This window comes from Xyrauchen texanus, chromosome 31 (genome assembly GCF_025860055.1).
Source record: "Xyrauchen texanus isolate HMW12.3.18 chromosome 31, RBS_HiC_50CHRs, whole genome shotgun sequence".
NCBI lineage: Eukaryota > Metazoa > Chordata > Actinopteri > Cypriniformes > Catostomidae > Xyrauchen > Xyrauchen texanus.
The window spans coordinates 5,260,134-5,286,605 of NC_068306.1; the positions used below are offsets into that span (position 1 = coordinate 5,260,134).

Here is a 26,472-nt window from a genome sequence, read left to right on the forward strand (position 1 = left end):
TGAGTGAGTGAGTGAGTGAGTGACTGACTGACTGAAAGATATAGTGAGTGAGTGAGTGAGTGAGTGACTGACTGAAAGATATAGTGAGTGATGAGTGACTGACTGACTGACTGACTGAAAGATATAGTGAGAGAGTGAGTGAGTGAGTGATGAGTGACTGAAAGAGATAGTAAGTGATAGTAAGTGAGTGAGTGAACCAAGACAGGAAGCAGAACCACCCCATCACATCCCTTACCACCACGTCACAATAAAACATGTGATGGGGTGGTACATTTCATCCCAAAATGGCTGCAGATCTCACATGTGGTCAAATTCCTCACATAGAATAAATGCATTCAATCTGAAATATTATAATTTTCTTTGCATTAATAATGTAAAAAATGTAATAAAAAACAGTTTTCCCTATCTATTTTGCATGACGGGGTGGTTGGTTTGAGCTTGAGGGACCCTGCCTAACATGAAAAAGCAACAAATAAACAAAGTAAAAGAATGTCAGTACTTGCCTGCTTTTGTTCATGGTGGCTATAAGGCTCAAATTATGTAATTTCCACTTTGTGATGTCATTTAAAGCAACAGTACATTATTTATAGATAAAACAAATTAGTGTGACAGGTGGTAAGTCAAACTGAGGGACGGACACAAATCATAAAATATTTACCCAAAAATACGATTTATTTTGAATATATCTTATATATACAGGGACACACATAAAATCCTGAAAATAATAAATGTTTGAAAAAAATGTATAACTTATTTGGTGATATTTTAGATGCAAATGTCATGTTGGTCAACACGGACATGTGAAATTGGACATGTACTGAATGAAAAATGATTAAAAATAGTATGTTACTCTTTAAGAATAGTATTTTATCATATATCATGTTAACAAGAACACATCATTTAATAATTTTAAGCTTTGGAAACACACTTTGGGACATTTTTTGTGCCTTATGCATCTCATCAAACGTTGCGGACACAAATGGCAGCCGTTTCATAGAATAACTATTTTACACAGTTATGTTTTTAACACTAACAGACACCTCCTGACCTTACGTTCTCAGTTGAATATGATCATAAACGTTTGTCTTTTTTGGATATGTGAATCGAATTATGCAGTGGCAGCCTTATATTAAAAATAAATAGATAAGACTACAATCTGCCTAGCCAGCAGTGCTCATCGAGCTCTGGAATATGGTTTACCCAAGAGCTCAGATGTCATTCTAATGAGGAACTAATTGATAAAGCTGCTGCAATGAAAAATAAAGCTTTTGGGACAGAGCCTCCTCTTTACAGTGTGTTGATGAGGCTTACCAAGGTGCATTTAAATTCTAGTTTGATCTTTTACAAAAAAGTGTCAAATAGGGTAAAAATTACTCTGTCAGAACACTATTCTTAAACACTGGCCTATTTTGGCCTCTGATCCGGCATAAGCATTAGCATACCCAGCATTTTAATGATCTTCCCTCTTTGTCTATAGAAGAGGTCCTAACTTATGCAACAAGCTGGTGCAGGGCTAACATTAAGGCAGGTTCTAAACAGAATATTTTAGCTCCACTAAAATATGGGAATAATAAACTGGCTTTAATAAGGTTTTAGGCTTTAATAAGAATTTTAAGGATGACCTAGGAGTTTGGCACAGTAGTGTACATCTGCTGTCAGGAAAGTCAAATCAGTTACTATCTGACCTAATTACAAACTTTCATTCTAATCCTGACAGTCTTTGGAAGGCTGTACATTTCATCAAAATGGGTAATATCACCTGTGTACATATGTCTGAGTGCTTAATATCTAAACCAGGGAGACCAACCCTGCTCCTGGAAGCTACCTTCCTGCTGAGTTTAGCTCCAACACACCTGCCTGTCATTTTCAAGTAATCCTAAAGACCTTGATAAACTGGTTCAGGTGTGTTTGATTAGGGTTGGATATAAACTCTGCAGGAAGGTAGCTCTCCAGGACCAGGGTTGGTCACCCCTGGTCTAAACAAAAAGAGGTCCGTTTAGGTTTTAACAAGCCCCATAATTAGTCACATTGTGCACTCTGCTGGTCAAAGCCCTACATTAAATTAAAATGCTGAAAAAGGTTCATGTTGTTTTCAAAAGACATATACAGTATTTATTACAATGGTCTGTATCCTACACCAACATTAAATGAGTACCACTGCTGTTAGTTTTTCCCCGCACAACTGTTAATGATTTTTAAGATAAAAAACTAAAGTTGCTGAATGGTGTAAAAAGCATGAATTCCCTCTAATGTGTTTGTTTAACAAAATAGGCAGTAAAGGAGCAAAAGTGGCAATTTATCTTGATGAAAATAATAATAATAATTTATTTTAAGTCCTAAAACTGCAATCCAAATATTACATTTGTAGAGGCTACACACAAAAGGAAGAAAAGGACCAAGAAATTAGAGGATCCTTAGTATGTTAAATAGTGGCAGGCAAACCCCCAGGCTTACAGAAATGGTTTAACCCTACTACTCAGCAGCCAATGGAAATGTGCAACACTCACCCCTTCAAACTGGACAAGTGGCCAAATGGCTCAGAATCACATGAAATCGACACGTTGTTTACGTGTTGTTAACGCGTTGTCAACGCGTTAACAACACGTTGTCGACGCGTTAACAACACGTAAACAACACGTTAACAACACGTAAACAACGCGTGAAAAGTTAACACGTAGACAACGCGTAGACAACACGTTGACAACGTGCAAACAACGTGTTGTTGACGTGTTGTCTACGCGTTGTCTACGTGTTAAAATTCGCGTATATTTGACCTGCCTGGCGTTCCATAACACGCTCACTCACTAACACAGCTCACACGCTCACTCACCAACACAGCTCACACGCTCACTCACCAACACAGCTCACACGCTCACTCACCAACACAGCTCACACGCTCACTCACCAACACAGCTCACACGCTCACTCACCAACACAGCTCACACGCTCACTCACCAACACAGCTCACACGCTCACTAACACCGCTCACACGCTCACTAACACCGCTCACACGCTCACTCACTAACACAGCTCACACGCTCACTCACTAACACAGCTCACACGCTCACTCACTAACACAGCTCACACGCTCACTCACTAACACAGCTCACACGCTCACTAACACCGCTCACACGCTCACTAACACCGCTCACACGCTCACTAACACCGCTCACACGCTCACTAACACTCAATCACTCACACTCAATCACTCACTAACACCGCTCAACACACACTCAATCACTCACTAACACCGCTCACACACTCAATCACTCACTAACACTGCTCACACGCTCACTAACACGCTCACACGCTCACTAACACGCTCACACGCTCACTAACACGCTCACACGCTCACTAACACGCTCACACGCTCACTAACACGCTCACTCACTCACTAACACAGCTCACACGCCCACCAACACCACTCACAGGCTCACTCACTCACTAACACAGCTCACACGCTCACTAACACCGCTCACTCACTCACCAACACCGCTCACTAACACCGCTCACCAACACAGCTCACTCACTCACTAACACAGCTCACACGCTCACTAACACAGCTCACACGCTCACTCACTAACACCGCTCACATGCTCACTCACTAACACAGCTCACACGCTCACCAACACAGCTCACATGCTCACTCACTAACACAGCTCACACGCTCACTCACTAACACAGCTCACTCGCTCACTAACACAGCTCACACGCTCACTCACTAACACAGCTGACACGCTCACTCACTAACACAGCTCACACGCTCACTCACTAACACAGCTCACACGCTCACTCACTAACACAGCTCACACGCTCACTCACTAACAGCTCACACGCTCACTCACTAACACAGCTCACTCGCTCACTAACACAGCTCACACGCTCACTCACTAACACAGCTCACACACTCACTCACTCACTAACACAGCTCACACGCTCACTCACTCACTAACACCGCTCACACACTCACTCACTAACACCGCTCACACGCTCACTCACTAACACAGCTCACACGCTCACTCACTAACACAGCTCACACGCTCACTCACTAACACAGCTCACACGCTCACTCACTAACACAGCTCACACACTCACTAACACAGCTCACACGCTCGCTCACTCACCAACACCGCTCACACGCTCACTAACACCGCTCACACGCTCACTAACACCGCTCACACGCTCACTAACACCGCTCACACGCTCACTAACACCACTCACACGCTCACTAACACCACTCACACGCTCACTCACTAACACAGCTCACACGCTCACTCACTCACTAACACAGCTCACACACTCAATCACTCACTAACACCGCTCACACACTCAATCACTCACTAACACCGCTCACACACTCAATCACTCACTAACACCGCTCACACACTCACTCACTCACTAACACCGCTCACACGCTCACTAACACCACTCACACGCTCACTCACTAACACAGCTCACACGCTCACCAACACCGCTCACACGCTCACTAACACCGCTCACTCACTCACCAACACCGCTCACACGCTCGCTCACTCACTAACACCGCTCACACGCTCACTAACACCGCTCACACGCTCACTAACACCGCTCACACGCTCACTCACTAACACAGCTCACACGCTCACCAACACCGCTCACACGCTCACTAACACCGCTCACACGCTCACTAACACCGCTCACTCACACTCAATCACTCACACTCAATCACTCACTAACACCGCTCAACACACACTCAATCGCTCACTAACACCGCTCACACACTCAATCACTCACTAACACAGCTCACACGCTCACTAACACCGCTCACACGCTCACTAACACCACTCACACGCTCACTAACACCGCTCACTCACACTCAATCACTCACACTCAATCACTCACTAACACCGCTCAACACACACTCAATCACTCACTAACACCGCTCACACACTCAATCACTCACTAACACTGCTCACACACTCACTCACTCACTAACACCGCTCACTCACACTCAATCACTCACTAACACCGCTCAACACACACTCAATCACTCACTAACACTGCTCACACACTCAATCACTCACTAACACCGCTCACACACTCAATCACTCACTAACACCGCTCACACACTCAATCACTCACTAACACCGCTCACACACTCAATCACTCACTAACACCGCTCACACACTCAATCACTCACTAACACCGCTCAACACACACTCAATCACTCACTAACACCGCTCACACACTCACCAACACCGCTCACACACTCACTCACTAACACCGCTCACACACTCAATCACTCACTAACACCGCTCACACACTCAATCACTCACTAACACCGCTCACTCACACTCAATCACTCACACTCAATCACTCACTAACACCGCTCAACACACACTCAATCACTCACTAACACTGCTCACACACTCAATCACTCACTAACACTGCTCACACACTCAATCACTCACTAACACCGCTCACACACTCAATCACTCACTAACACCGCTCACACACTCACTAACACCGCTCACACACTCAATCACTCACTAACACCGCTCACACACTCAATCACTCACTAACACCGCTCACACACTCAATCACTCACTAACACCGCTCACACACTCAATCACTCACTAACACCGCTCACACACTCAATCACTCACTAACACCGCTCAACACACACTCAATCACTCACTAACACCGCTCACACACTCACCAACACCGCTCACACACTCACTCACTAACACCGCTCACACACTCAATCACTCACTAACACCGCTCACACACTCAATCACTCACTAACACCGCTCACACACTCAATCACTCACTAACACCGCTCACACACTCACCAACACCGCTCACACACTCACTCACTCACCAACACCGCTCACACACTCAATCACTCACTAACACCGCTCACACACTCACTAACACCGCTCACACACTCACTCACTAACACACTGAATCACTCACTAACACCGCTCACACACTCAATCACTCACCAACACCGCTCACACACTCACTCACTCACTAACACCGCTCACACACTCAATCACTCACTAACACCGCTCACACACTCACTCACTAACACCGCTCACACACTCAATCACTCACCAACACCGCTCACACACTCACTCACTCACTCACTAACACCGCTCACACACTCAATCACTCACTAACACCGCTCACACACTCAATCACTCACACCGCTCACACACTCAATCACTCACTAACACCGCTCACACACTCAATCACTCACTAACACCGCTCACACACTCACTAACACCGCTCACACACTCACTAACACCGCTCACACACTCACTAACACCGCTCACACACTCACTCACTCACTAACACCGCTCACACACTCACTCACTAACACAGCTCACACGCTCACCAACACCGCTCAACACACACAATCACTCACCAACACCGCTCACACACTCAATCACTCACTAACACCGCTCACACACTCAATCACTCACTAACACACTCAATCACTCACCAACACCGCTCACACACTCAATCACTCACCAACACCGCTCACACACTCACCAACACCGCTCACTCACTCACCAACACCGCTCACACACTCACTCAATCACTCACTAACACAGCTCACACGCTCACCAACACCGCTCACACACTCACTCAATCACTCACTAACACAGCTCACACACTCACTAACACCGCTCACACACTCACTCAATCACTCACTAACACCGCTCACACACTCACTAACACCGCTCACACACTCACTCAATCACTCACTAACACCGCTCACACACTCACTAACACCGCTCACACACTCACTAACACCGCTCACACACTCACTCAATCACTCACTAACACCGCTCACACACTCACTCAATCACTCACTAACACCGCTCACACACTCACTCAATCACTCACTAACACCGCTCACACACTCACTAACACCGCTCACACACTCACTCACTAACACCGCTCACACACTCACTCAATCACTCACTAACACCGCTCACACACTCACTAACACCGCTCACACACTCACTAACACCGCTCACACACTCACTAACACCGCTCACACACTCACTAACACAGCTCACACGCTCACTCAATCACTCACTAACACCGCTCACACACTCACTCAATCACTCACTAACACCGCTCACACACTCACTAACACCGCTCACACACTCACTCAATCACTCACTAACACCGCTCACACACTCACTCAATCACTCACTAACACCGCTCACACACTCACTAACACCGCTCACACACACACTAACACCATTCACTCACTCACCAACACAGCTCACACACTCACTAACACCGCTCACACACTCACTAACACTGCTCACACACTCACTCACTCACTAACAACATTCACTCACTCACTAACACCGCTCACACACTCAATCACTCACTAACAACATTCACTCACTCACTAACACCGCTCACACACTCACTAACACCGCTCACACACTCAATCACTCACTAACACCGCTCACACACTCACTCACTCACTAACACCGCTCACACACTCACTAACACCGCTCACTCACTCACTCACTCACTAACAACATTCACTCACTCACCAACACCGCTAGCACACACACACACTCACTAACAACATTCACTCACTCTCACTGACTCGCACTCACTCACTCACACACTCACTCACTAACAACATTCACACACACTCACTCACTAACAACATTTACTCACTAACACGCACTCATTCACTCTCACTGACTCGCACTCACTCACTAACACTGACTCGCACACTCTCACTGACTCGCACTCGCACATTCACTCACACTGACTCGCACACTCACTCATTCTCACTGACTCGCACACTCACTCACTCATTCTCACTGACTCGCACTCACTCTCACTCATTCACTCACTCATTCTCACTGACTCGCACTCACTCTCACTCATTCACTCACTCACTCTCACTGACTCGCACTCACTCACTAACACTGACTCGCACACTCTCACTGACTCGCACTCGCACATTCACTCACACTGACTCGCACACTCACTCATTCTCACTGACTCGCACACTCACTCACACACTCTCACTGACTCGCACACTCACTCACACTGACTCGCACACTCACTCACACACTCTCACTGACTCGCACACTCACTCACACACTCTCACTGACTCGCACACTCTCACTGACTCATTCTCACTGACTCGCACACTCACTCACACACTCACACTGACTCGCACACTCACTCATTCTCACTGACTCGCACACTCACTCACACACTCTCACTGACTCGCACACTCACTCACACTCTCACTGACTCGCACACTCACTCTCACTGACTCGCACACTCACTCACACACTCTCACTGACTCGCACACTCACTCACACTGACTCGCACACTCACTCATTCACTCACTCACTCTCACTGACTCGCACACTCACTCATTCACTCACACTCTGTCATTCACTCACTCTCACTCACTCACTCGCACACTCACTCTCACTCATTCTCACTGACTCGCACACTCACTCACACTCATTCTCACTGACTCGCACACTCACTCTCACTCATTCACTCACTGACTCGCACTCACTCATTCACTCTCACTGACTTGCACTATCACTCATTCACTCACTCATTCTCACTGACTCGCACACTCACTCTCATTCACTCACTCATTCTCACTGACTCGCACACTCACTCACACACTCTCACTGACTCGCACACTCACTCACACTGACTCGCACACTCACTCATTCACTCACTCACTCTCACTGACTCGCACACTCACTCATTCACTCACACTCTGTCATTCACTCACACTCACTCACTCACTCGCACACTCACTCATTCACTCACTCATTCTCACTGACTCGCACACTCACTCTCACTCATTCACTCACTGACTCGCACACTCACTCATTCACTCTCACTGACTTGCACTATCACTCATTCACTCACTCATTCTCACTGACTCGCACACTCACTCTCATTCACTCACTCATTCTCACTGACTCGCACACTCACTCTCACTCACTCTCACTGACTCGCACACTCACTCTCACTCATTCTCACTGACTCGCACACTCACTTACTCATTCTCACTGACTCGCACTCACTCTCACTCATTCACTCACTGACTCGCACACTCACTCATTCACTCTCACTGACTTGCACTATCACTCATTCACTCACTCATTCTCACTGACTCGCACACTCACTCTCATTCACTCACTCATTCTCACTCACTCTCACTCACTCTCACTGACTCGCACACTCACTCTCACTCATTCTCACTGACTCGCACACTCACTCTCACTCACTCTCACTGACTCGCACACTCACTCTCACTGACTCGCACACTCACTCACTCTCACTGACTCGCACACTCACTCACTCTCACTGACTCGCACACTCACTCTCACTGACTCGCACACTCACTCACACTCATTCTCACTGACTCGCACACTCACTCTCACTCATTCACTCTCACTGACTTGCACTATCACTCATTCACTCACTCATTCTCACTGACTCGCACACTCACTCTCATTCACTCACTCATTCTCACTGACTCGCACACTCACTCTCACTCACTCTCACTGACTCGCTCACTCACTCTCACTCATTCTCACTGACTCGCACACTCATTCACTCACTGATTCACTCACTCGCACACTCACTCATTCACTCACTGACTCGCGCACTCACTCATTCACTCTCACTGACTTGCACTATCACTCATTCTCACTGACTCGCACACTCACTCTCACTCATTCACTCATTCTCACTGACTCGCACACTCACTCATTCACTCACTGACTCGCACACTCATTGACTCGCACACTCACTCATTCACCCACTCGCACTCACTCATTCACTCACGCTGACTCGCACTCATTCACTCACGCTGACTCGCACTCATTCACTCACGCTGACTCACTCATTCACTCACTAACACTGACTCGCACACTCACACTGACTCGCACACTCACTAATTCACTCACTCACACTGACTCGCACACTCTCTCTCACTGACTTGCACTCTCACTCATTCACTCACTAACACTGACTCCACACTCACTCACTGACTCATTCATTCATTCACTCACTCACTCACTAACACCCCAGTAATCTATGAACAAACCATCTGATCTAACACCGAGAGAGAGAGAGAGAACGGGTGAGAGAGAGTTAAGGCACCACCACAGTTTTTATTAACTAGGAAAATAAATACGTGTACACCGATCACTGATTTATGAAGCGTTGATGTTCGTCCATTATAAAATGTGCTAGAAATCAGTTCAATGAGGAAACCCCACCATGACATTCAACTTTCCTTCCAAAGAAAAAAGGTCACATGTCCCGTTCATCTTCACAAAATTATTTTACAAAAATAAACAAAACACAAGAAGGCGCAGATGACAGTTCCTTATCGGTGCGGGTGAGAGTTCTGTTGAGTCTTTTAGGGCCAATCACAGTCCAAAAACCAGAGAGAGAAAGTAAAAAACAAAAATAGGGGCCAGAGAGAGATTTCTTCTGTGATCCTCCCATCCACAGGGGGCACCTCAGCGGCGTGGTCCCGAAAACCGGTTCTCTCCACTCTGACCGCCCCCTCTTCCCGCCCCCATCCCTCCCCTTGATGGAAGGCCACGCCCATCTCTGTCACGCCCCATTCCGTTCCCCATCGGACCCCGGGGCAAGCGGCGACCGTCAGCCGCTCCTCTGGTTTCCCGCTCTCGAGCCGCTCGCGTCTTCTTCTCCTCCACATTGAGTCGCACTTCACCACGGAACATGATTGGCTGCAGGAGAAACACCAGATGGACGATATTTAAGTGTTTTGACAGCATTCAGTAAACATTTCATTGGAAGACTTTCGGCAGATTTATACTCCTGCGATGAACCTCCGCAGTATCCCAACGTCACATTGCTTTATTTATGAAACAAATGGGTAGCATTATAATCGACGCAGAAGTATAAATCACCCTTCAGCAGTGAAACCTTGAACAAGGATATTTCATTTTACATACAGATATATTTAGGGAAATATTGCTGCGTTTCGTTTTGTCATAGTTTGTAACATTTCAGCTTTAAGTAAAAATGATTCAACACCCCAAAGACGGGAAAGATTTCATGATGATGCAGAACCTCTAAACGTTACATCTATACATGTTCAATGATCATGCCAATCTTATTTTAGTATGCAAATATTGAATCTCACAAAAGCTAATAGAGGAGATGATTACACGATAAAGATCATGCTACATGCTACCACAGCAACCATCCCGTGTGAGAAAGCAAAACGTCACCGTGGGAAATGTTGAATATTCAAGAAGAGGTTTGGGAAGACCTGTGGAGTCCTGAGAGAAGGGTTAATGGACGGATGAGACTCAAGTGAGTTTTACAATGCAGTACGAAACAGCATCCCCAGGGTCAAGCATGAGGTGGGACAGTTATGGGGTGAAACTGGTAACCCTGACTGTGTGACTGGCACCATGGGGATTCTTTGGGGGGTTGAATAATTTCAGATTGCACACACACAGTTTACAGGCATTACTTGTACTATTGAAAGTATTTTGCCTGACGTGTACATCAAGTGCTAAAACAGTCCTGTCTCTTTAAGACTAACGGCAGGATCTTTCACAGAAGTGTTTCAGTCGGTTGTGCACGGAGTAAAAGATCGATCTTGGGATTTTAATCAATATCAAATGAAAATCTTGATGACCCAACCCGAAGTCAAACCGTTCAAAACAGCTCAAACTAACCTTAGCTCCCAGAATCCTTTGCACAGGCTCAAAGTCATCAAAGACCACAAAACCAAAGTTTGGCAGTTTCCCACCGACTCCCTTCGTATTGATTCTCATCTCTATGACGTTCCCAAACGCTGAACGAAACAAACAAACGTGAACGACACAAACACTCCAATCATCATCAGGGTCAAAGGTGAAGTGTGACTTACTCATGAAGAAATCCTTCAGTTCCCCTTCATCAATGTCATGAGGAAGATTCCCAACAAACAGCTGATGAGTGTCAGGATACCGAACAGACCTGCGAGTGTCCACATCCCCACCATCAGACTCCCCGCGACCTGCACACGCACACACTATTCAAAGACTTGTTGATATTAAACATCACAGTATTTGAATCGGTCCTCTTGTCTCTATTCAAAGCTTCACAAACAGGGCTGGAGATTTTGATTAATTTTGTTTTCGTTCAGTGACTGTTTCTGCAGATTACATCTATAGATGAAGAGCATCTTTCACAGACTACCTTTACATGGACACCAGAAAGCAGTCTCTCACTTTACTCCGGTATACATGCGGCTGTGTCAGTAAACAGCGTTCGTAATTACCCACAATGCTTGAGTAAATAACAAACATGCATCCGAAGAAGACTCTTTATTTCCAGATATTCCAGAGTTGATGCTGTTTCTCCATCTCGATCTGCACCAGAACTGCGCTTCAATAGAGGCATTTTCCTCTTATGTCAAACTCTGGGATTCCCCCGGTGTACTAGTGCATATACACCAGCGTGATCCATATTTTACATTGGTGTGTATATAAATGGGTTTATAGCACACATGGGCAACTTACGGCCCCCGCATGCCAGATCCGGTGTTCCTCATGGTTTCATTTCCAAAACCAAATGGTTTTTATTTATGTTTAATGTGTATTTTTTCTTTGTGTAATTTGGAAATGAAGTCTCTCACACCACAAGAACACGCTTAGTGTTTACATGACCAGATAAACCGTGTTCTCCAGGAGAAACCTGGGAGTGTTACAGCTTTCTCTTAATCAATGTGTTCTAGTTTACATGATGTTTTTAGACTGCTGCTTTCTGCTAAAACTCTGCGATAAGGTGCGCTCGGCTTGAACTGCATCTCGATTAGCCGATCGGCCAGCGGCAGACGGAGGAGAAGACGGATGCTATGTCAGAATAAACAACCTTGCTTTGGCAAACTACAACACAACTCTCATTTCTGCCATGCACTGACATAGCAGAAGAGTATGTGAAGTATGCAACTGAACGCAGCCCATGAAACACATGTAACCGTTGAGAGCCAATCGTGAACGAGCGGTGGCGTCATCAGAGCTTGTGCAGCAGGCGGCTGCTCTCGAATCGCTCGTGGTACTTTGATGGCATACGTAACAGTGAAGTGGCACCAGTTCAAGTTGGACAAGCGTTGATCGGTCTGTGCAGGCTGCATGAAGTCGAACACACCTAATGTTTGTGTTGATGACAGTAACCCCCCCCCACCCCCGTAACTCACCTTTAAAACTGACATACTGTTTCCCGCCCTGAACTTCAGAGACACTGCCATCTGACAAACACAAACACTGTTACACACACTGCTTTTAAATCCACTAATACTTAACCGGCGTATTATTAATGTGTGTCTCACCAGTTCTGGCAGCTCGTGGGGGGAAGGCTCTCTCTCGCCGTTGATCTCTGGGTAACACTGACTGAACGTCCTGTTTCACCTCCACACGAGGCTGAGACACAGACAGGTTAAACTTTATCAAAGTCCCTTTCTAGGCAAGTACTCCTTCACGAACGGTCTCTGAGTTTCTCTGGGTAAAGTCCTTTATTCAAACATTATGAATAACTTTCTACTCAATAACACACAAACAGCTGATATTTAATCACAATGAGCTTCATTGCCAAGAAGGTTTTTGGTGATGGGAGGAACAAGTGAGACACAGAACATTCCAGTGAGAGACAGAATATAAACAAGAGTATAAATATAAAAAATAATAAGACATAACGTAGAATGGTGTATGTACATGTGCAAGTGGTCATGTATGTGGTATATACAGTCATTGAATTAAATATGGGTGAATTTACATATGTACATGACATATATATACACTATTGCACTATGGGAGACCTGAAGGCAGTTTAATTGTTCATGTGGAAAATGGCCTGAGGGTAAAAACTGTTCCTGTGTCTGGATGTCCTGGTGCTCAGGGCAACAGAAAGGAGTGGGTGAGGTGTGTGGGGTCCAGAGTGATTCTACATGCCCATTTCCTCACTTTGGAGACTTACAGGTCTTGGAGGGGGGGCAGTGGGGCACCAATAATCCTCTCAGCAGTCCTGATGGTCCGTTGTAGTTTCCTTCTGTCTGATTTGGTGGTTCAACCTCCCGTTTGTATGCACACTTGTCACTGCCGGCCGATGATCGTGGTGTCGACTGCAAACTTCAGGAACTTGACAGAGGGGTCCTTTGTTGTGCAGTCATTGGTGTACAGGGGGAAGAGCAGTGGAGAGAGCACACATCCCTGAGGAGCACCAGTGTTAATAGTGAGGGTCCCGGATGTGAGTTTCCCCAGTCTCACTAGCTGCTGCCTATCTGTCAGAAAGCTGTTGATCCACCGACAGATTGGGGTCAGTTTGGTTGAGAGAAGATCAGGAATGATGGTATTGAACGCTGAACAGAAGCCACAAATAGGATCCTTGCATAAGTCCCAGGTCTGTCGAGGAGTTGCAGGATATAATGCAGTCCCATGTCGACAGCATCATCCACAGACCTGTTTGCTCGGTAAGCAAACTGAAGCGGGTCCAGCAGGGGTCCAGTGATGTCCTTCAGGTGGGCCAACACCAGTCTCTCAAATGACTTCATGACCACAGACGTCAGAGCGACAGGTCTGTAGTCATTAAGTCCTGTGATTTGGGTTTTTGGGGACTGGAATGATGGTGGAGCGTTTGAAGCAGCAGGGAACTTCACACTGCTCCAGTGATCTATTGAAGATTTGAGTGAAGATGGTCAGCACAGACTTTCAGCTTAACAGCCATTTACTGCCATCTTTCCAGCACTTATACATTTAAGTTTTTAATATATTTTTGTACTAATGACGTTCAAAAAGGCAGACATGAATTTTAGTCAGTGGAAATGATGTTTGACCGTTCAGGTGTTATTCAAGGCAAACACAGGTGAAGTTTGAGCTGATGGGGGCGTTAGAGAGTTGAGTGCACACAAACTCATTAGCAGGCGATAAACAGCATGCAACAAACTTTAAACAAAACACAATACAAACCTAATCTCCAAACTCTCCATTATCAAATTCTCCAAATATTAGCAAATTCCATTATCACGCCAATAATATTAAAATTTTCCTGGTTATGTCCAATAATATCAGCCGCAGATATATCCTCCATCGCTAATATCAAAGTTTAATTTCACATTATCATGATTTCAAAACAGGTTTTTAATTTAAGCGTGTGGTTGGTGTTGTACCTGTGCACTGGCGGCTTTCACCACGTGTGGTGAGATTCCAAAAGCGGGCAGTGCTCCGGCGGGCGGAAGATGCTTACTGGTCACTGAAGCCCATGAGAATGCCTGCTGATGAGATCATAACACTCAACACCACATTTCGATTCAACACCGTTACAGCAACAACACCACAGTAGCGCTCCAGTTACCTTGGTCTGTTCAGTCGTGTGAGGGGGTGGAGTCTGGGCGGGGCCGGGGTGGGGCCTTTCTCCTCTTCAGGCAGTTTCTCCTCTTCCTCAGGCTCAGCCTCTGACACCTGGAGCTCTGCTTCAGGGTTAAGCTCAGTCTCTGTCTCCTGATTGGCCTGGGGTTCAGGCTGGGGTTCTGGCTCCGCCTCTGGTCCCGGCTCCTCTTGCTGCTCCTCGACTCCATTACTGCAGAACATGTGACAGTCTGAGTACAAGAGACCATTAGCATAAAGACTGATCAACACTGCAGTTTATCTAGTTAACTTGCTGCTAAGGTTAGAACACACACTGCACTGTCACAACGCGCCCCATCAGCTCAATGATGACATCATGTGATTTTCAAGTACCTGACAGGAGGCGGCTCATAGTAGGTGGTGCTGGTTGTCCTGTCCTGAGTGGGCTCAGGTGACGCTTGAGTCTCCACCTGCTCTTCCTCCACCTCCTCTTCCTCAGAGTCTGCTCACACACACATCAAAGCACATTGTATTTCCATTAGGTGAGAGCACAGTGAACGTATCGATCGAGTACAGAATCAAAACAAGATGACAAATCATTCGACACTGGAAACAAAACGTGGATCCTTTTATTTTACTATAAAAATGTAAAAAATAACTTAAATATTGATCTGTTTCTCAGTCACATCTATCATATCACTTCTGAAGACATGGATTACTTCTATGCTGCCTTTATGAGCTTTTTGGAGCTGTTCTGGTCACCATTCACTTGTATTGTGTGGCTCTACAGAGCTGAAGGTCCACACAGGGTGAATAAATGACAATTTAAATTTTGGGGTTAATTACTGATTTAAATGGATTCAGATCTCTTTTATTGTTCACTTTAGTTGTAATAGGATTAAAATATTATTATTAATAATAATAAATATAAAATAACAAATATTAGAATGTTATTATACAATAGTAATGTATTTCAGTCATTAACAAAAACCCAGGGCCTTTATTCTGACACTCCAGGAATACGGTGATTTATATGGAGTGTATGTGTGTGTGCGCATGTGCGTATGCAAGTGTGTGTGTGCGCACGTGCGTTTGCGTGCATTTGTGAGAGGGCGCGTGTGCATGTGTGAGTGTGTGTGTATGAGTGCACGAGTGCGCGAGTGTGTGCGAGTGCGTGCCAGAGTGTGCGCGTGTGCATGCCTGAATGCGTGTACGGGTGCGTGTGAGCGCGAGCGTGCGACTATGTATGCGTGCGTGAGCACGAGCGTTCGAGTATGTGTGCATGTGCGTGCGCGAGTATACGTGTGCGTGCGCGAGTATATGTGTGCGTGCGCGAGCATGTGAGTATGTGCATGTGTGTGAGTGCGTATGTGTAAGCGTGAGTGCGTGCGCGTGTGTGCGCGAGCGAGCGTGTGTGTGCGCGAGCCGTGCATGCACATTATATATTCATTAAACGCAACCTTTTGTGATTCAGCAAGCTATTGTTTGTCTTCCAAAGACTTCAAATGAAATGCACGAGTCATATGGACTACTTTAATGGAGCATTACAGTAACGACCAAGAGTAACAAACAGATCACATTTGGATCAGGCTCGTCTGACCGATACCAGACCCAGTTAGTGTCAGCATCAGAGCAATCGGTGCATCCACTAATGTAAACATTGTGTTTGTTTTATAGCTTTACCTCCCAGTTCAGCCTCCGAGTCTCCAAACACTTCCTCCTCATAGCGGAAGATGTCATTGTGCACATAGAACTTATTAACAGCCGAACCCTGAAATAATACAAAATCAACACCAGACGTTTCACATTTAACCCAGCGCTACATCACAAAATATACTGAGATGGGCCATAACACGCAGGAAGCCGTTCTGTGACATGAGTGTCACCTCAGGAGCGAGCACAAACGTCTGCATGAATCTCCTCATCGGTTGGCCGCTATTGGACAGCTCTCCCATCACCTGGACGACGACCCCGTCTCCAAGGGTCGCGTGAGCATCAACATGTCGAATCTTAGTGTGACACTCACTGAACTGCAGTGACATCACCTTCTTATGAATCTCCTGCGTACACACACACACACGAGAGAGAGAGAGAGAGAGAGAGAGAGAGAGAGAGAGAGAGATTGCACTGTCAGAATGTTGGGAATATTCACACACAGTTTACAAACACCATTTTAGAAAAGGAAAAGGCATCATGGTGGTTTTAGCCAATTAAAGGTGGAGTGTGTCATTTCTGCGCTACTAGTGGCATCAAACGGAATTACAAAAATAACGTTCAGACCACCTTTGCCAGCACCCCTCAGACTCATCACGCCCATTCACACGCGCTGACTCCCAATGAACAAATAGAGCATTGGAAATAAAAGACGATACACATTTAAAGTCGTAATAAAGATCACTATAAGAAACACACTGGACAGGGCGTTGCAGAGGCGTCCGATAGCATCCGGTTCAGCTGGTTGTCATGTCAGAGGTGGAGTAAACACTTTCACAGTGCTAACACACGGTCACGGTGTATGCAGAAAACATATCGTTTATTTATTTATTTATCTTCATCTAGAACACTTCTCTGATGTGGACAAGACATGCAGCGTGCAAGCGACCTCTAACAGCAGATAGACAGCCTCATCAAAGTCTGCAGGTGTGATTACTGAAACTTTATACATCAAATTATTAAAGACGATCAATCATTTACTGACCGCGTCCACACATCAACCACTCCTTTACCTCTTCACGACTGTAGCCCCGCCCAGCAGCGGTGAGCAGTGAGATGACAGGTCAGTCAAGAGCAGAGAGCCAATCAGAACAGTGGGCGCGTACTGTCAAGTCTTATAGGAGAAGCAGCACCAAAACCGTTTCTGACACAGGGTCAGAATGAGGGTGGAAAATGATCGTTTTACACATATATATGACTGCTTTTGTGCAAAACACAATAATATTATAAGTGAATCTCAAGGAATTTAAATAATAAAAAAGACATGTTCCCTTTACAAGTCGCATGTTCATATTTTTGGATTAACAGTAGCATTTTCTCATCCTCACGTGGCTAAGAGCGCCCTGTGATGAGGGTAATGATGGTGATGTGAGCTGTCAATCACTCTGTGTGTGTGTGTGTGTGTGTGTGTGTGTGTGTGTGTCTTACTCACAGCCTGACCGTACACGGCCTCCTCTGGTTTCCCACTGCTGTCCACACCTCCATGAACATATGACGAGTTCCTGCCGTAAAACCTGCTCAACACAAAAACAGTGTTACACCTGACTGTCAGTGTGATCAATGATTTAAATGTGTGTGTTTGTCTCACCTGTGCAGGTAATCAGGTGCTTTATTGAGGAGTGTGTAATACTGCCGCACAAACTCGCGTCCTACGAGCAGGGGGCTCGGCTTCTCCATCACCATCTCTTGCTCACACACACACTGACACACACACATTAACACAAGATCTTTAATCGGGACACTCTCACAACTGATAAACACGCACACAGGCTGTATACACGCATATAAAACAATAATGCCAATAAAATTATGCAAAACTTGACAGTCAGATGGTTTCAAAGTACATATGAACGGGCGGAGACAGACAGACAGGTGATTGATAAATGGATGAAGTGACAGACAGGTGAAAGTATGGCGAGAAGGACAGACTGTGATGTTGTTTACATAGTTGTACAGTGTTAAATACAGTGTTTACAACATAAATAGACGGTTAGATTCAGTCTGACAAAAAGAGCGATGTTTGTATATCAGGATGGCACGACAGACAGACATATACAGAGAGATAAATAAAGAGATAACAGTGTGTTGTGCACGTGGACGCAACAGACAAACAATAGCGCTCGTGCTTTAGCTTCATGCTAACGCGCTCAAACTCACCGAATGTGAGAGAAACGCTGAATAAAACGCCGCGATGCCGCTCCGCACGCAGGCCCCACACACACCCGAGCGATCCGTGCGAGCGATGCGGGTTGAGCACTAACTCTAACCCTTTTATCCGCTGAAAGCGACTGCAGACGAACAGAACCAAACCGCACTGACGCACGCGCGTCCACACTGCCCTCACCGCGCAAACACGCACGCGCCCAATCGCCGCTGACGCAAAGGGAAGCGACTTCCAACCCGATGGGGTCGCGGGAAAATTGCGTAATGGAGCCTGTGCGTACGCTAGACTTGCGGCAGGGGGCGCGCGCGTATGCGAAAGTGTCGATTTTCTTTTACTGTAAGTCTTATTAACAAAACGGAAGTAATGACACACTGTGTGTGTGTGTGTGTGTGTGTGTGTGTGTGTGTGTGTGTGTGTGTGTGTGTGTGTTCACACGTTCCTCGAGCCATTAACTGTTGTGCATGTCAATGCTTGTACATTTTAATTAAATAATGATACTGTGGACTAATGAAGTAAATCACACACAGACTTGAATAATGATGTCATATATATATATATATATATATATATATATATATATATATATATATATATATATATAAGACACACACACACACACACACACATGTTGTGTTTCCATGTTTTATGGGGACTTTCCATAGACATAATGGTTTTTATACTGTACAAACTTTATATTCTATCCCCTAAACCTAACCCTACCCCTAAACCTAACCCTCACAGAAAACATTCTGCATTTTTACATTTTCAAAAAACATAATTTAGTATGATTTATAAGCTGTTTTCCACATGGGCACGACAAAATGTCCCCACAAGGTCAAAAATTTCGGGTTTTACTATCCATATGGGGACATTTGGTCCCCACAAAGTGATAAATACACGCTCACACACACACACACACACACACACACACACACACACACACACACACACACACACACACACACACACACACTCAGGTCATGTGTGACTGACAGACTGTAATGATGTTGTTGTGATCAGACTGTCAGTTGTCTCCTCGTCTGGCTGCCGTTGTGGGAGCTCTGGAGGGGCCATTAGGGCCTGGTGTTGTTGTGATGGGAGTGTTTAGGGCCTGGTGTTGTTGTGATGGGGTGTTTAGGGCCTGGTGTTGTTGTGATGGGGTGTTTAGGGCCTGGTGTTGTTGTGATGGGAGTGTTTAGGGTTGGTGTTGTTGTGATGGGAGTGTTTAGGTTTGGTGTTGTTGTGATGGGAGTGTTTAGGGTTGGTGTTGGTGTGATGGGAGTGTTTAGGGTTGGTGTTGTTGTGATGGGAGTGTTTAGGGTCGGTGTTGTTGTGATGGGGTGTTTAGGGTCGGTGTTGTTGTGATGGGGTGTTTAGGGTTGGTGTTGGTGTGATGGGAGTGTTTAGGGTTGGTGTTGTTGTGATGGGAGTGTTTAGGGTCGGTGTTGTTGTGATGGGGTGTTTAGGGTCGGTGTTGTTGTGATGGGGTGTTTAGGGCCTGGTGTTGTTGTGATGGGGTGTTTAGGGTCGGTGTTGTTGTGATGGGAGTGTTTAGGGCCTGGTGTTGTTGTGATGGGGTGTTTAGGGTCGGTGTTGTTGTGATGGGAGTGTTTAGGGTTGGTGTTGTTGTAAAGGGATTGTTCACAGTCGGTGTTCTTGTGATGGGAGTGTTTGGTGTCAGTGTTGTTGTGATGAGGGTTGTGATCGCATCACAGCACAGAGACAGCGCTCATAAAGATAATAAACGATATTCGCTTAAATACTGATACAGGCAAATTATCAGTACTGGTACTACTCGACCTCAGTGCTGCATTTGACACTGTCGATCACAACATACTTCTTGACAGGCTGGAAAACTGGGTGGGGCTTTCTGGGATGGTCCTAAAATGGTTCAGGTCATACTTAGATGGGAGAGGTTATTATGTGAGTAGCTATAAGAGACCATAAGTCTGAGTGGACGTCCATGACATGCGGAGTCCCTCAAGGCTCAATTCTTGCGCCACTCCTGTTCAACCTGTATATGCTCCCAATGAGCCAAATAATGAGAAAGAACCAAACTGCTTACCACAGCTATGCAGACGACACACAGATCTACTTAGCCCTATCACCTAACGATTACAGCCCCATTGACTCCCTGTGCCAATGCATTGATGAAGTTAACAGTTGGATGTGCCAAAACTTTCTTCAGTTAAACAAAGACAAAACTGAAGTCATTGTGTTTGGAAACAAAGATGAAGTTCTCAAGGTGAATGCATACCTTGACGCTAGGGGTCAAACAACAAAAAATCAAGTCAGGAATCTTGGTGTGTCTCTAGAGTCAGACCTCAGTTTCAGTAGTCATGTCAAAGCAATAACTAAATCAGCATACTATCATCTGAAAAATATTGCAAGAATTAGATGCTATGTTTCCAGTCAAGACCTAGAGAAACTTGTGCATGCTTTCATCACCAGCAGGGTGGATTATTGTAATGGACTCCTCACTGGCCTTCCCAAAAGACCATAAGACAGTTGCAGCTCATACAGAACGCTGCTGCCAGGATTCTGAGCAGAACCAGAAAATATGAACATATCACACCAGTCCTCAGGTCTTTACACTTGCTCCCAGTTACATTTAGGATTGATTTTAAAGTATTATTACTGGTATATAAATCACTCAATGGGCTAGGACCTCAATATATTGCAGATATGCTCACTGAATATAAACCCAACAGATCACTCAGATCATTAGGATCACATCAGCTAGAAATCCCAAGGGTTCACTCTAAGCAAGGAGAGTCTGCTTTTAGCTATTATGCCGCCGCAGCTGGAACCAGCTTCCAGAAGAGATCAGATGTGCTCCTGCAGTAGTCACATTCAAATCCAGACTCAAAACACATCTGTTTAGCTGTGCATTTACTGAATGAGCACTGTGCCACTGTGTGTCCGACTGTTTGTACTGTATTTTATTTTATTTTATTCAAAACTGTTTCAATTATTCTTATTTTTATTCTTATTTTAATCTCTTCTATGTAAAGCACTTTGAATTACCATTGTGTATGAAATGTGCTATATAAATAAACTTGCCTTGCCTTGCCTAGTGTCAGTGTTGTTGTAATTAGGGTGTTTAGTGTCAGTGTTGTTCTAACGAGGGTGTTTAGACCTGGTGTTGTTGTTATGAGGGTGTTTAGACTTGGTGTTGGTGTAATGGGAGTGTTTAGGTTTGGTGTTGTTGTGATGGGGGTGTTTAGTGTCAGTGTTGTTGTGATGAGGGTGTGTAGGGTCAGTGTTGTTGTAATCAGGGTGTTTAGACTCAGTGTTGTTGTAATGGGAGTATTTAGGTTTGGTGTTGTTGTGATGGGTAGGGTGACCAAACATCCTGTTTTACCAGGACATGTCCTGTTTTCACGTCCTGTCCTGGCTGTCTTTTTTGTGTCTTTGATAGATAGTATTTTGTAATAACAATTTTCTATCCATACAGAGGCATAGCCTACTTTAAATGTATTGAAATTAACAAGGCATCTTTGAGTAAAATTCGAGTATCATTTGAGTATCTCATTGCCGGGCCGAGTGTCCTGGTTTTTGGTAATCAAAATATGGTCACCCTAGTGATGGGGGTGTTTAGTGTCAGTGTTGTTGTGATGAGGGTGTTTAGACTCGGTGTTGTTGTAATGGGAGTATTTAGGTTTGGTGTTGTTGTTGTGATGGGAGTGTTTAGGGTCAGTGTTGTTGTAATCAGGGTGTTTAGACTCGGTGTTGTTGTTATGAGGGTGTTTAGACTCGGTGTTGTTGTTATGAGGGTGTTTAGACTCGGTGTTGTTGTAACGGGAGTATTTAGGTTTGGTGTTGTTGTGATGGGGGTGTTTAGGGTCAGTGTTGTTGTAATCAGGGTGTTTAGACTCAGTGTTGTTGTAATGGGAGTATTTACATTCATTCATTCATTCATGCATTTGGCAGACGCTTTTATCCAAAGCGACTTACAGTGCACTTATTACAGGGACAATCCCCCCGGAGCAACCTGGAGTTAAGTGCCTTACTCAAGGACACAATGGTGGTGACTGTGGGGATCGAACCAGCAACCTTCTGAGTACCAATGTATTATACAGAGCACTTATTACAGGGACAATCCCCCCGGAGCAACCTGGAGTTAAGTGCCTTACTCAAGGACACAATGGTGGTGACTGTGGGGATCGAACCAGCAACCTTCTGAGTACCAATGTATTTATACAGAGCACTTATTACAGGGACAATCCCCCCGGAGCAACCTGGAGTTAAGTGTCTTACTCAAGGACACAATGGTGGTGGCTGTGGGGCTCAAACCAGCATCCTTCTGATTACCAGTTATGTGCTTAGACCACTACACCACCACCACTCCACACGGTTTATTTAGGTTTGGTGTTGTTGTGATGGGAGTGTTTAGGTTTGGTGTTGTTGTGATGGAGGTGTTTAGGTTTGGTGTTGTTATGATGGGGGTGTTTAGTGTCAGTGTTGTTGTGATGAGGGTGTGTAGGGTCAGTGTTGTTGTAATCAGGGTGTTTAGACTCGGTGTTGTTGTAATGGGAGTATTTAGGTTTGGTGTTGTTGTGATGGGGGTGTTTAGTGTCAGTGTTGTTGTGATGAGGGTGTTTAGACTCGGTGTTGTTGTAATGGGAGTATTTAGGTTTTGTGTTGTTGTGATGGGGGTGTTTAGTGTCAGTGTTGTGATGAGGGTGTTTAGGGTCAGTGTTGTTGTAATCAGGGTGTTTAGTGTCAGTGCTGTTGTGATGGGAGTATTTAGGTTTGGTGTTGTTGTGATGGGGGTGTTTAGTGTCAGTGTTGTTGTAATCAGGGTGTTTAGTGTCAGTGCTGTTGTGATGGGAGTATTTAGGTTTGGTGTTGTTGTGATGGGGGTGTTTAGTGTCAGTGTTGTTGTAATCAGGGTGTTTAGTGTCAGTGCTGTTGTGATGGGAGTATTTAGGTTTGGTGTTGTTGTGATGGGGGTGTTTAGTGTCAGTGTTGTTGTAATCAGGGTGTTTAGTGTCAGTGTTGTTCTAATGAGGGTCTTTAGACTCGGTGTTGGTGTAATGGGAGTGTTTAGGTTTGGTGTTGTTGTGATGGGAGTGTTTAGCGTCAGTGCTGTTGTGATGGGAGTGTTTAGGATTGGTGTAGTTGTGATGGGGATGTTTAGATTCAGTGTTGTTGTAAAGGGAGTGTTTAGGATTGGTGTTGTTCATGTGTCTGTTGTTCATGTGTCTGTTTTGTTCATGTGTCTGTGTTGTTAATCTGTCTGTGGTATTCATGTGTCTGTGATGTTCATGTGTCTGTCGTGTTCTGGTGTCTGGAGTGTTTATGTGTCTGTGGTGTTTATATGTCTGTCGTGTTCTGGTGTCTGGAGTGTTTATGTGTCTATGGTGTTTATGTGTCATATCTCTGTATTTTTCCTGTGTCTGTGGTGTTTATGTGTCTGTGGTGTTTATGTGTCTGTTGTGTTCTTGTGTCTGTGGTTTTTATGTGGCTATGGTGTTTATGTGTCACGTGTCTGTGTTGTTCATGTGTCTGTCAAGTTTATGTGTCTGTGTTGTTCATGTGTCTGTGGTGTTTGTGTCTGTTGTGTTGTTGTGTTTGTGGTTTTTATGTGGCTATGGTGTTTATGGGTCATGTGTCTGTGGTGTTCATGTATCTTTTGTGTTCTTGTGTCTGTGGTGTTTATATGTCTGTCATGTTCTGGTGTCTGGAGTGTATATGTGTCATATCTCTGTAGTTTTCCTGTGTCTGTGGTGTTCATGTGTCTTTTGTATTCTTGTGTCTGTGTTGTTCATGTATCTGTGGTGTTCATGTGTCTTTTGTATTCATGTGTCATGTTTATGTGTCTGTGGTATTTGTGTGTCTGTGGTGTTCATGTGTCTGTCATGATTATGTTTCTGTGTTGTTCTTGTGTCTCTGGTGTTCATGTGTCAGTGGTTTTTATGTGTCTGTTGTGTTCTTGTGTCTGTGGTGTTCATGTATCTATTGTGTTCTTGTGTCTGTGGTGTTTATACATCTGTCATGTTCTTTTCTCTGTGGTTTTCCTGTGTCTGTGGTGTTTATGTGTCTGTGGTGTTCATGTATCTGTTGTGTTCTTGTGTCTGTGGTGTTCATGTATCTATTGTGTTCTTGTGTCTGTGGTGTTTATACGTCTGTCATGTTCTTTTCTCTGTGGTTTTCCTGTGTCTGTGGTGTTTATGTGTCTGTGGTGTTCATGTATCTGTTGTGTTCTTGTGTCTGTGGTGTTTATACGTCTGTCATGTTTATGTGTCTGTTGTGTTCTTGTGTATGTGGTTTTTATGTGGCTATGGTGTTTATGAGTCTTGTGTTTGTGGTGTTCATGTGTCGTTTGTGTTCTTATGTCTGTGGTGTTCATGTGTCTGTCATGTTTATGTGTCTGTGTTGTTCATGTGTCTTTTGTGTTCTTGTGTCTGTGGTGTTCATGTGTCTGTCATGTTTATGTGTCTGTTTTGTTCATGTGTCTCTGGTGTTCATGCGTCTGTGGTGTTTATATGTCTATAGTGTTCTGGTGTCTGTCATGCTTATGTGTCTGTGGTGTTCATGTGTCTGTGGTGTTTATATGTTTGTCGTGTTATGGTGTCTGGAGTGTTTATGTGTCTGTAGTGTTCATGTGTCTGTGGTGTTTATATGTCTGTGGTGTTCTGGTGTCTGGAGTGTTTATGTGTCTGTAGTGTTCATGTGTCTGTGGTGTTTATATGTCTGTAGTGTTCTGGTGTCTGAAGTGTTTATGTGTCTGTAGTGTTCATGTGTCTGTGGTGTTTATATGTCTGTCGTGTTCTGGTGTCTGGTGTTTTTATGTGTCTATTGTGTTTATGTCTCATATCTCTGTCTGCTTTCCTGTGTATGCTCACACACATGCACACACACAATTCTTCTGCTGTTCAGGAATCGTGTTATCCATCATTCCTCCTCATTACCTCACTTTGACTGGACGAGTTTCTGATCACTCAGTAACTTCACTGATGTGTTGAAGTGCAGAAGGAGTCATTTTTGCTGTTTAGTTTGATTAAATGTTTTGCTTTGTTTTTGTCTGCAGCAGAAGTTTAGAGTCTGAATGTTTTGTGATGTTTTCACAGTACAATGAACACTTTTATCTCAGCATATGAGCCCACATTGACATGTTTCCTCAATAAATGTCACACTGTTACAAGATGCCACAATTATGAGTTATTTTCATAACAATGAAACACTTGCATACATTAACACAGGATT

The 26,472-nt window shown here is 44.9% G+C and overlaps 1 pseudogene; it reads right to left on the minus strand.

Moving 5' to 3' along the window:
• Nucleotides 1–10,153: 10,153 nt before the first annotated feature.
• Nucleotides 10,154–19,446, minus strand: LOC127625551 (ras GTPase-activating protein-binding protein 2-like; annotated as a pseudogene).
• Nucleotides 19,447–26,472: the final 7,026 nt, after the last annotated feature.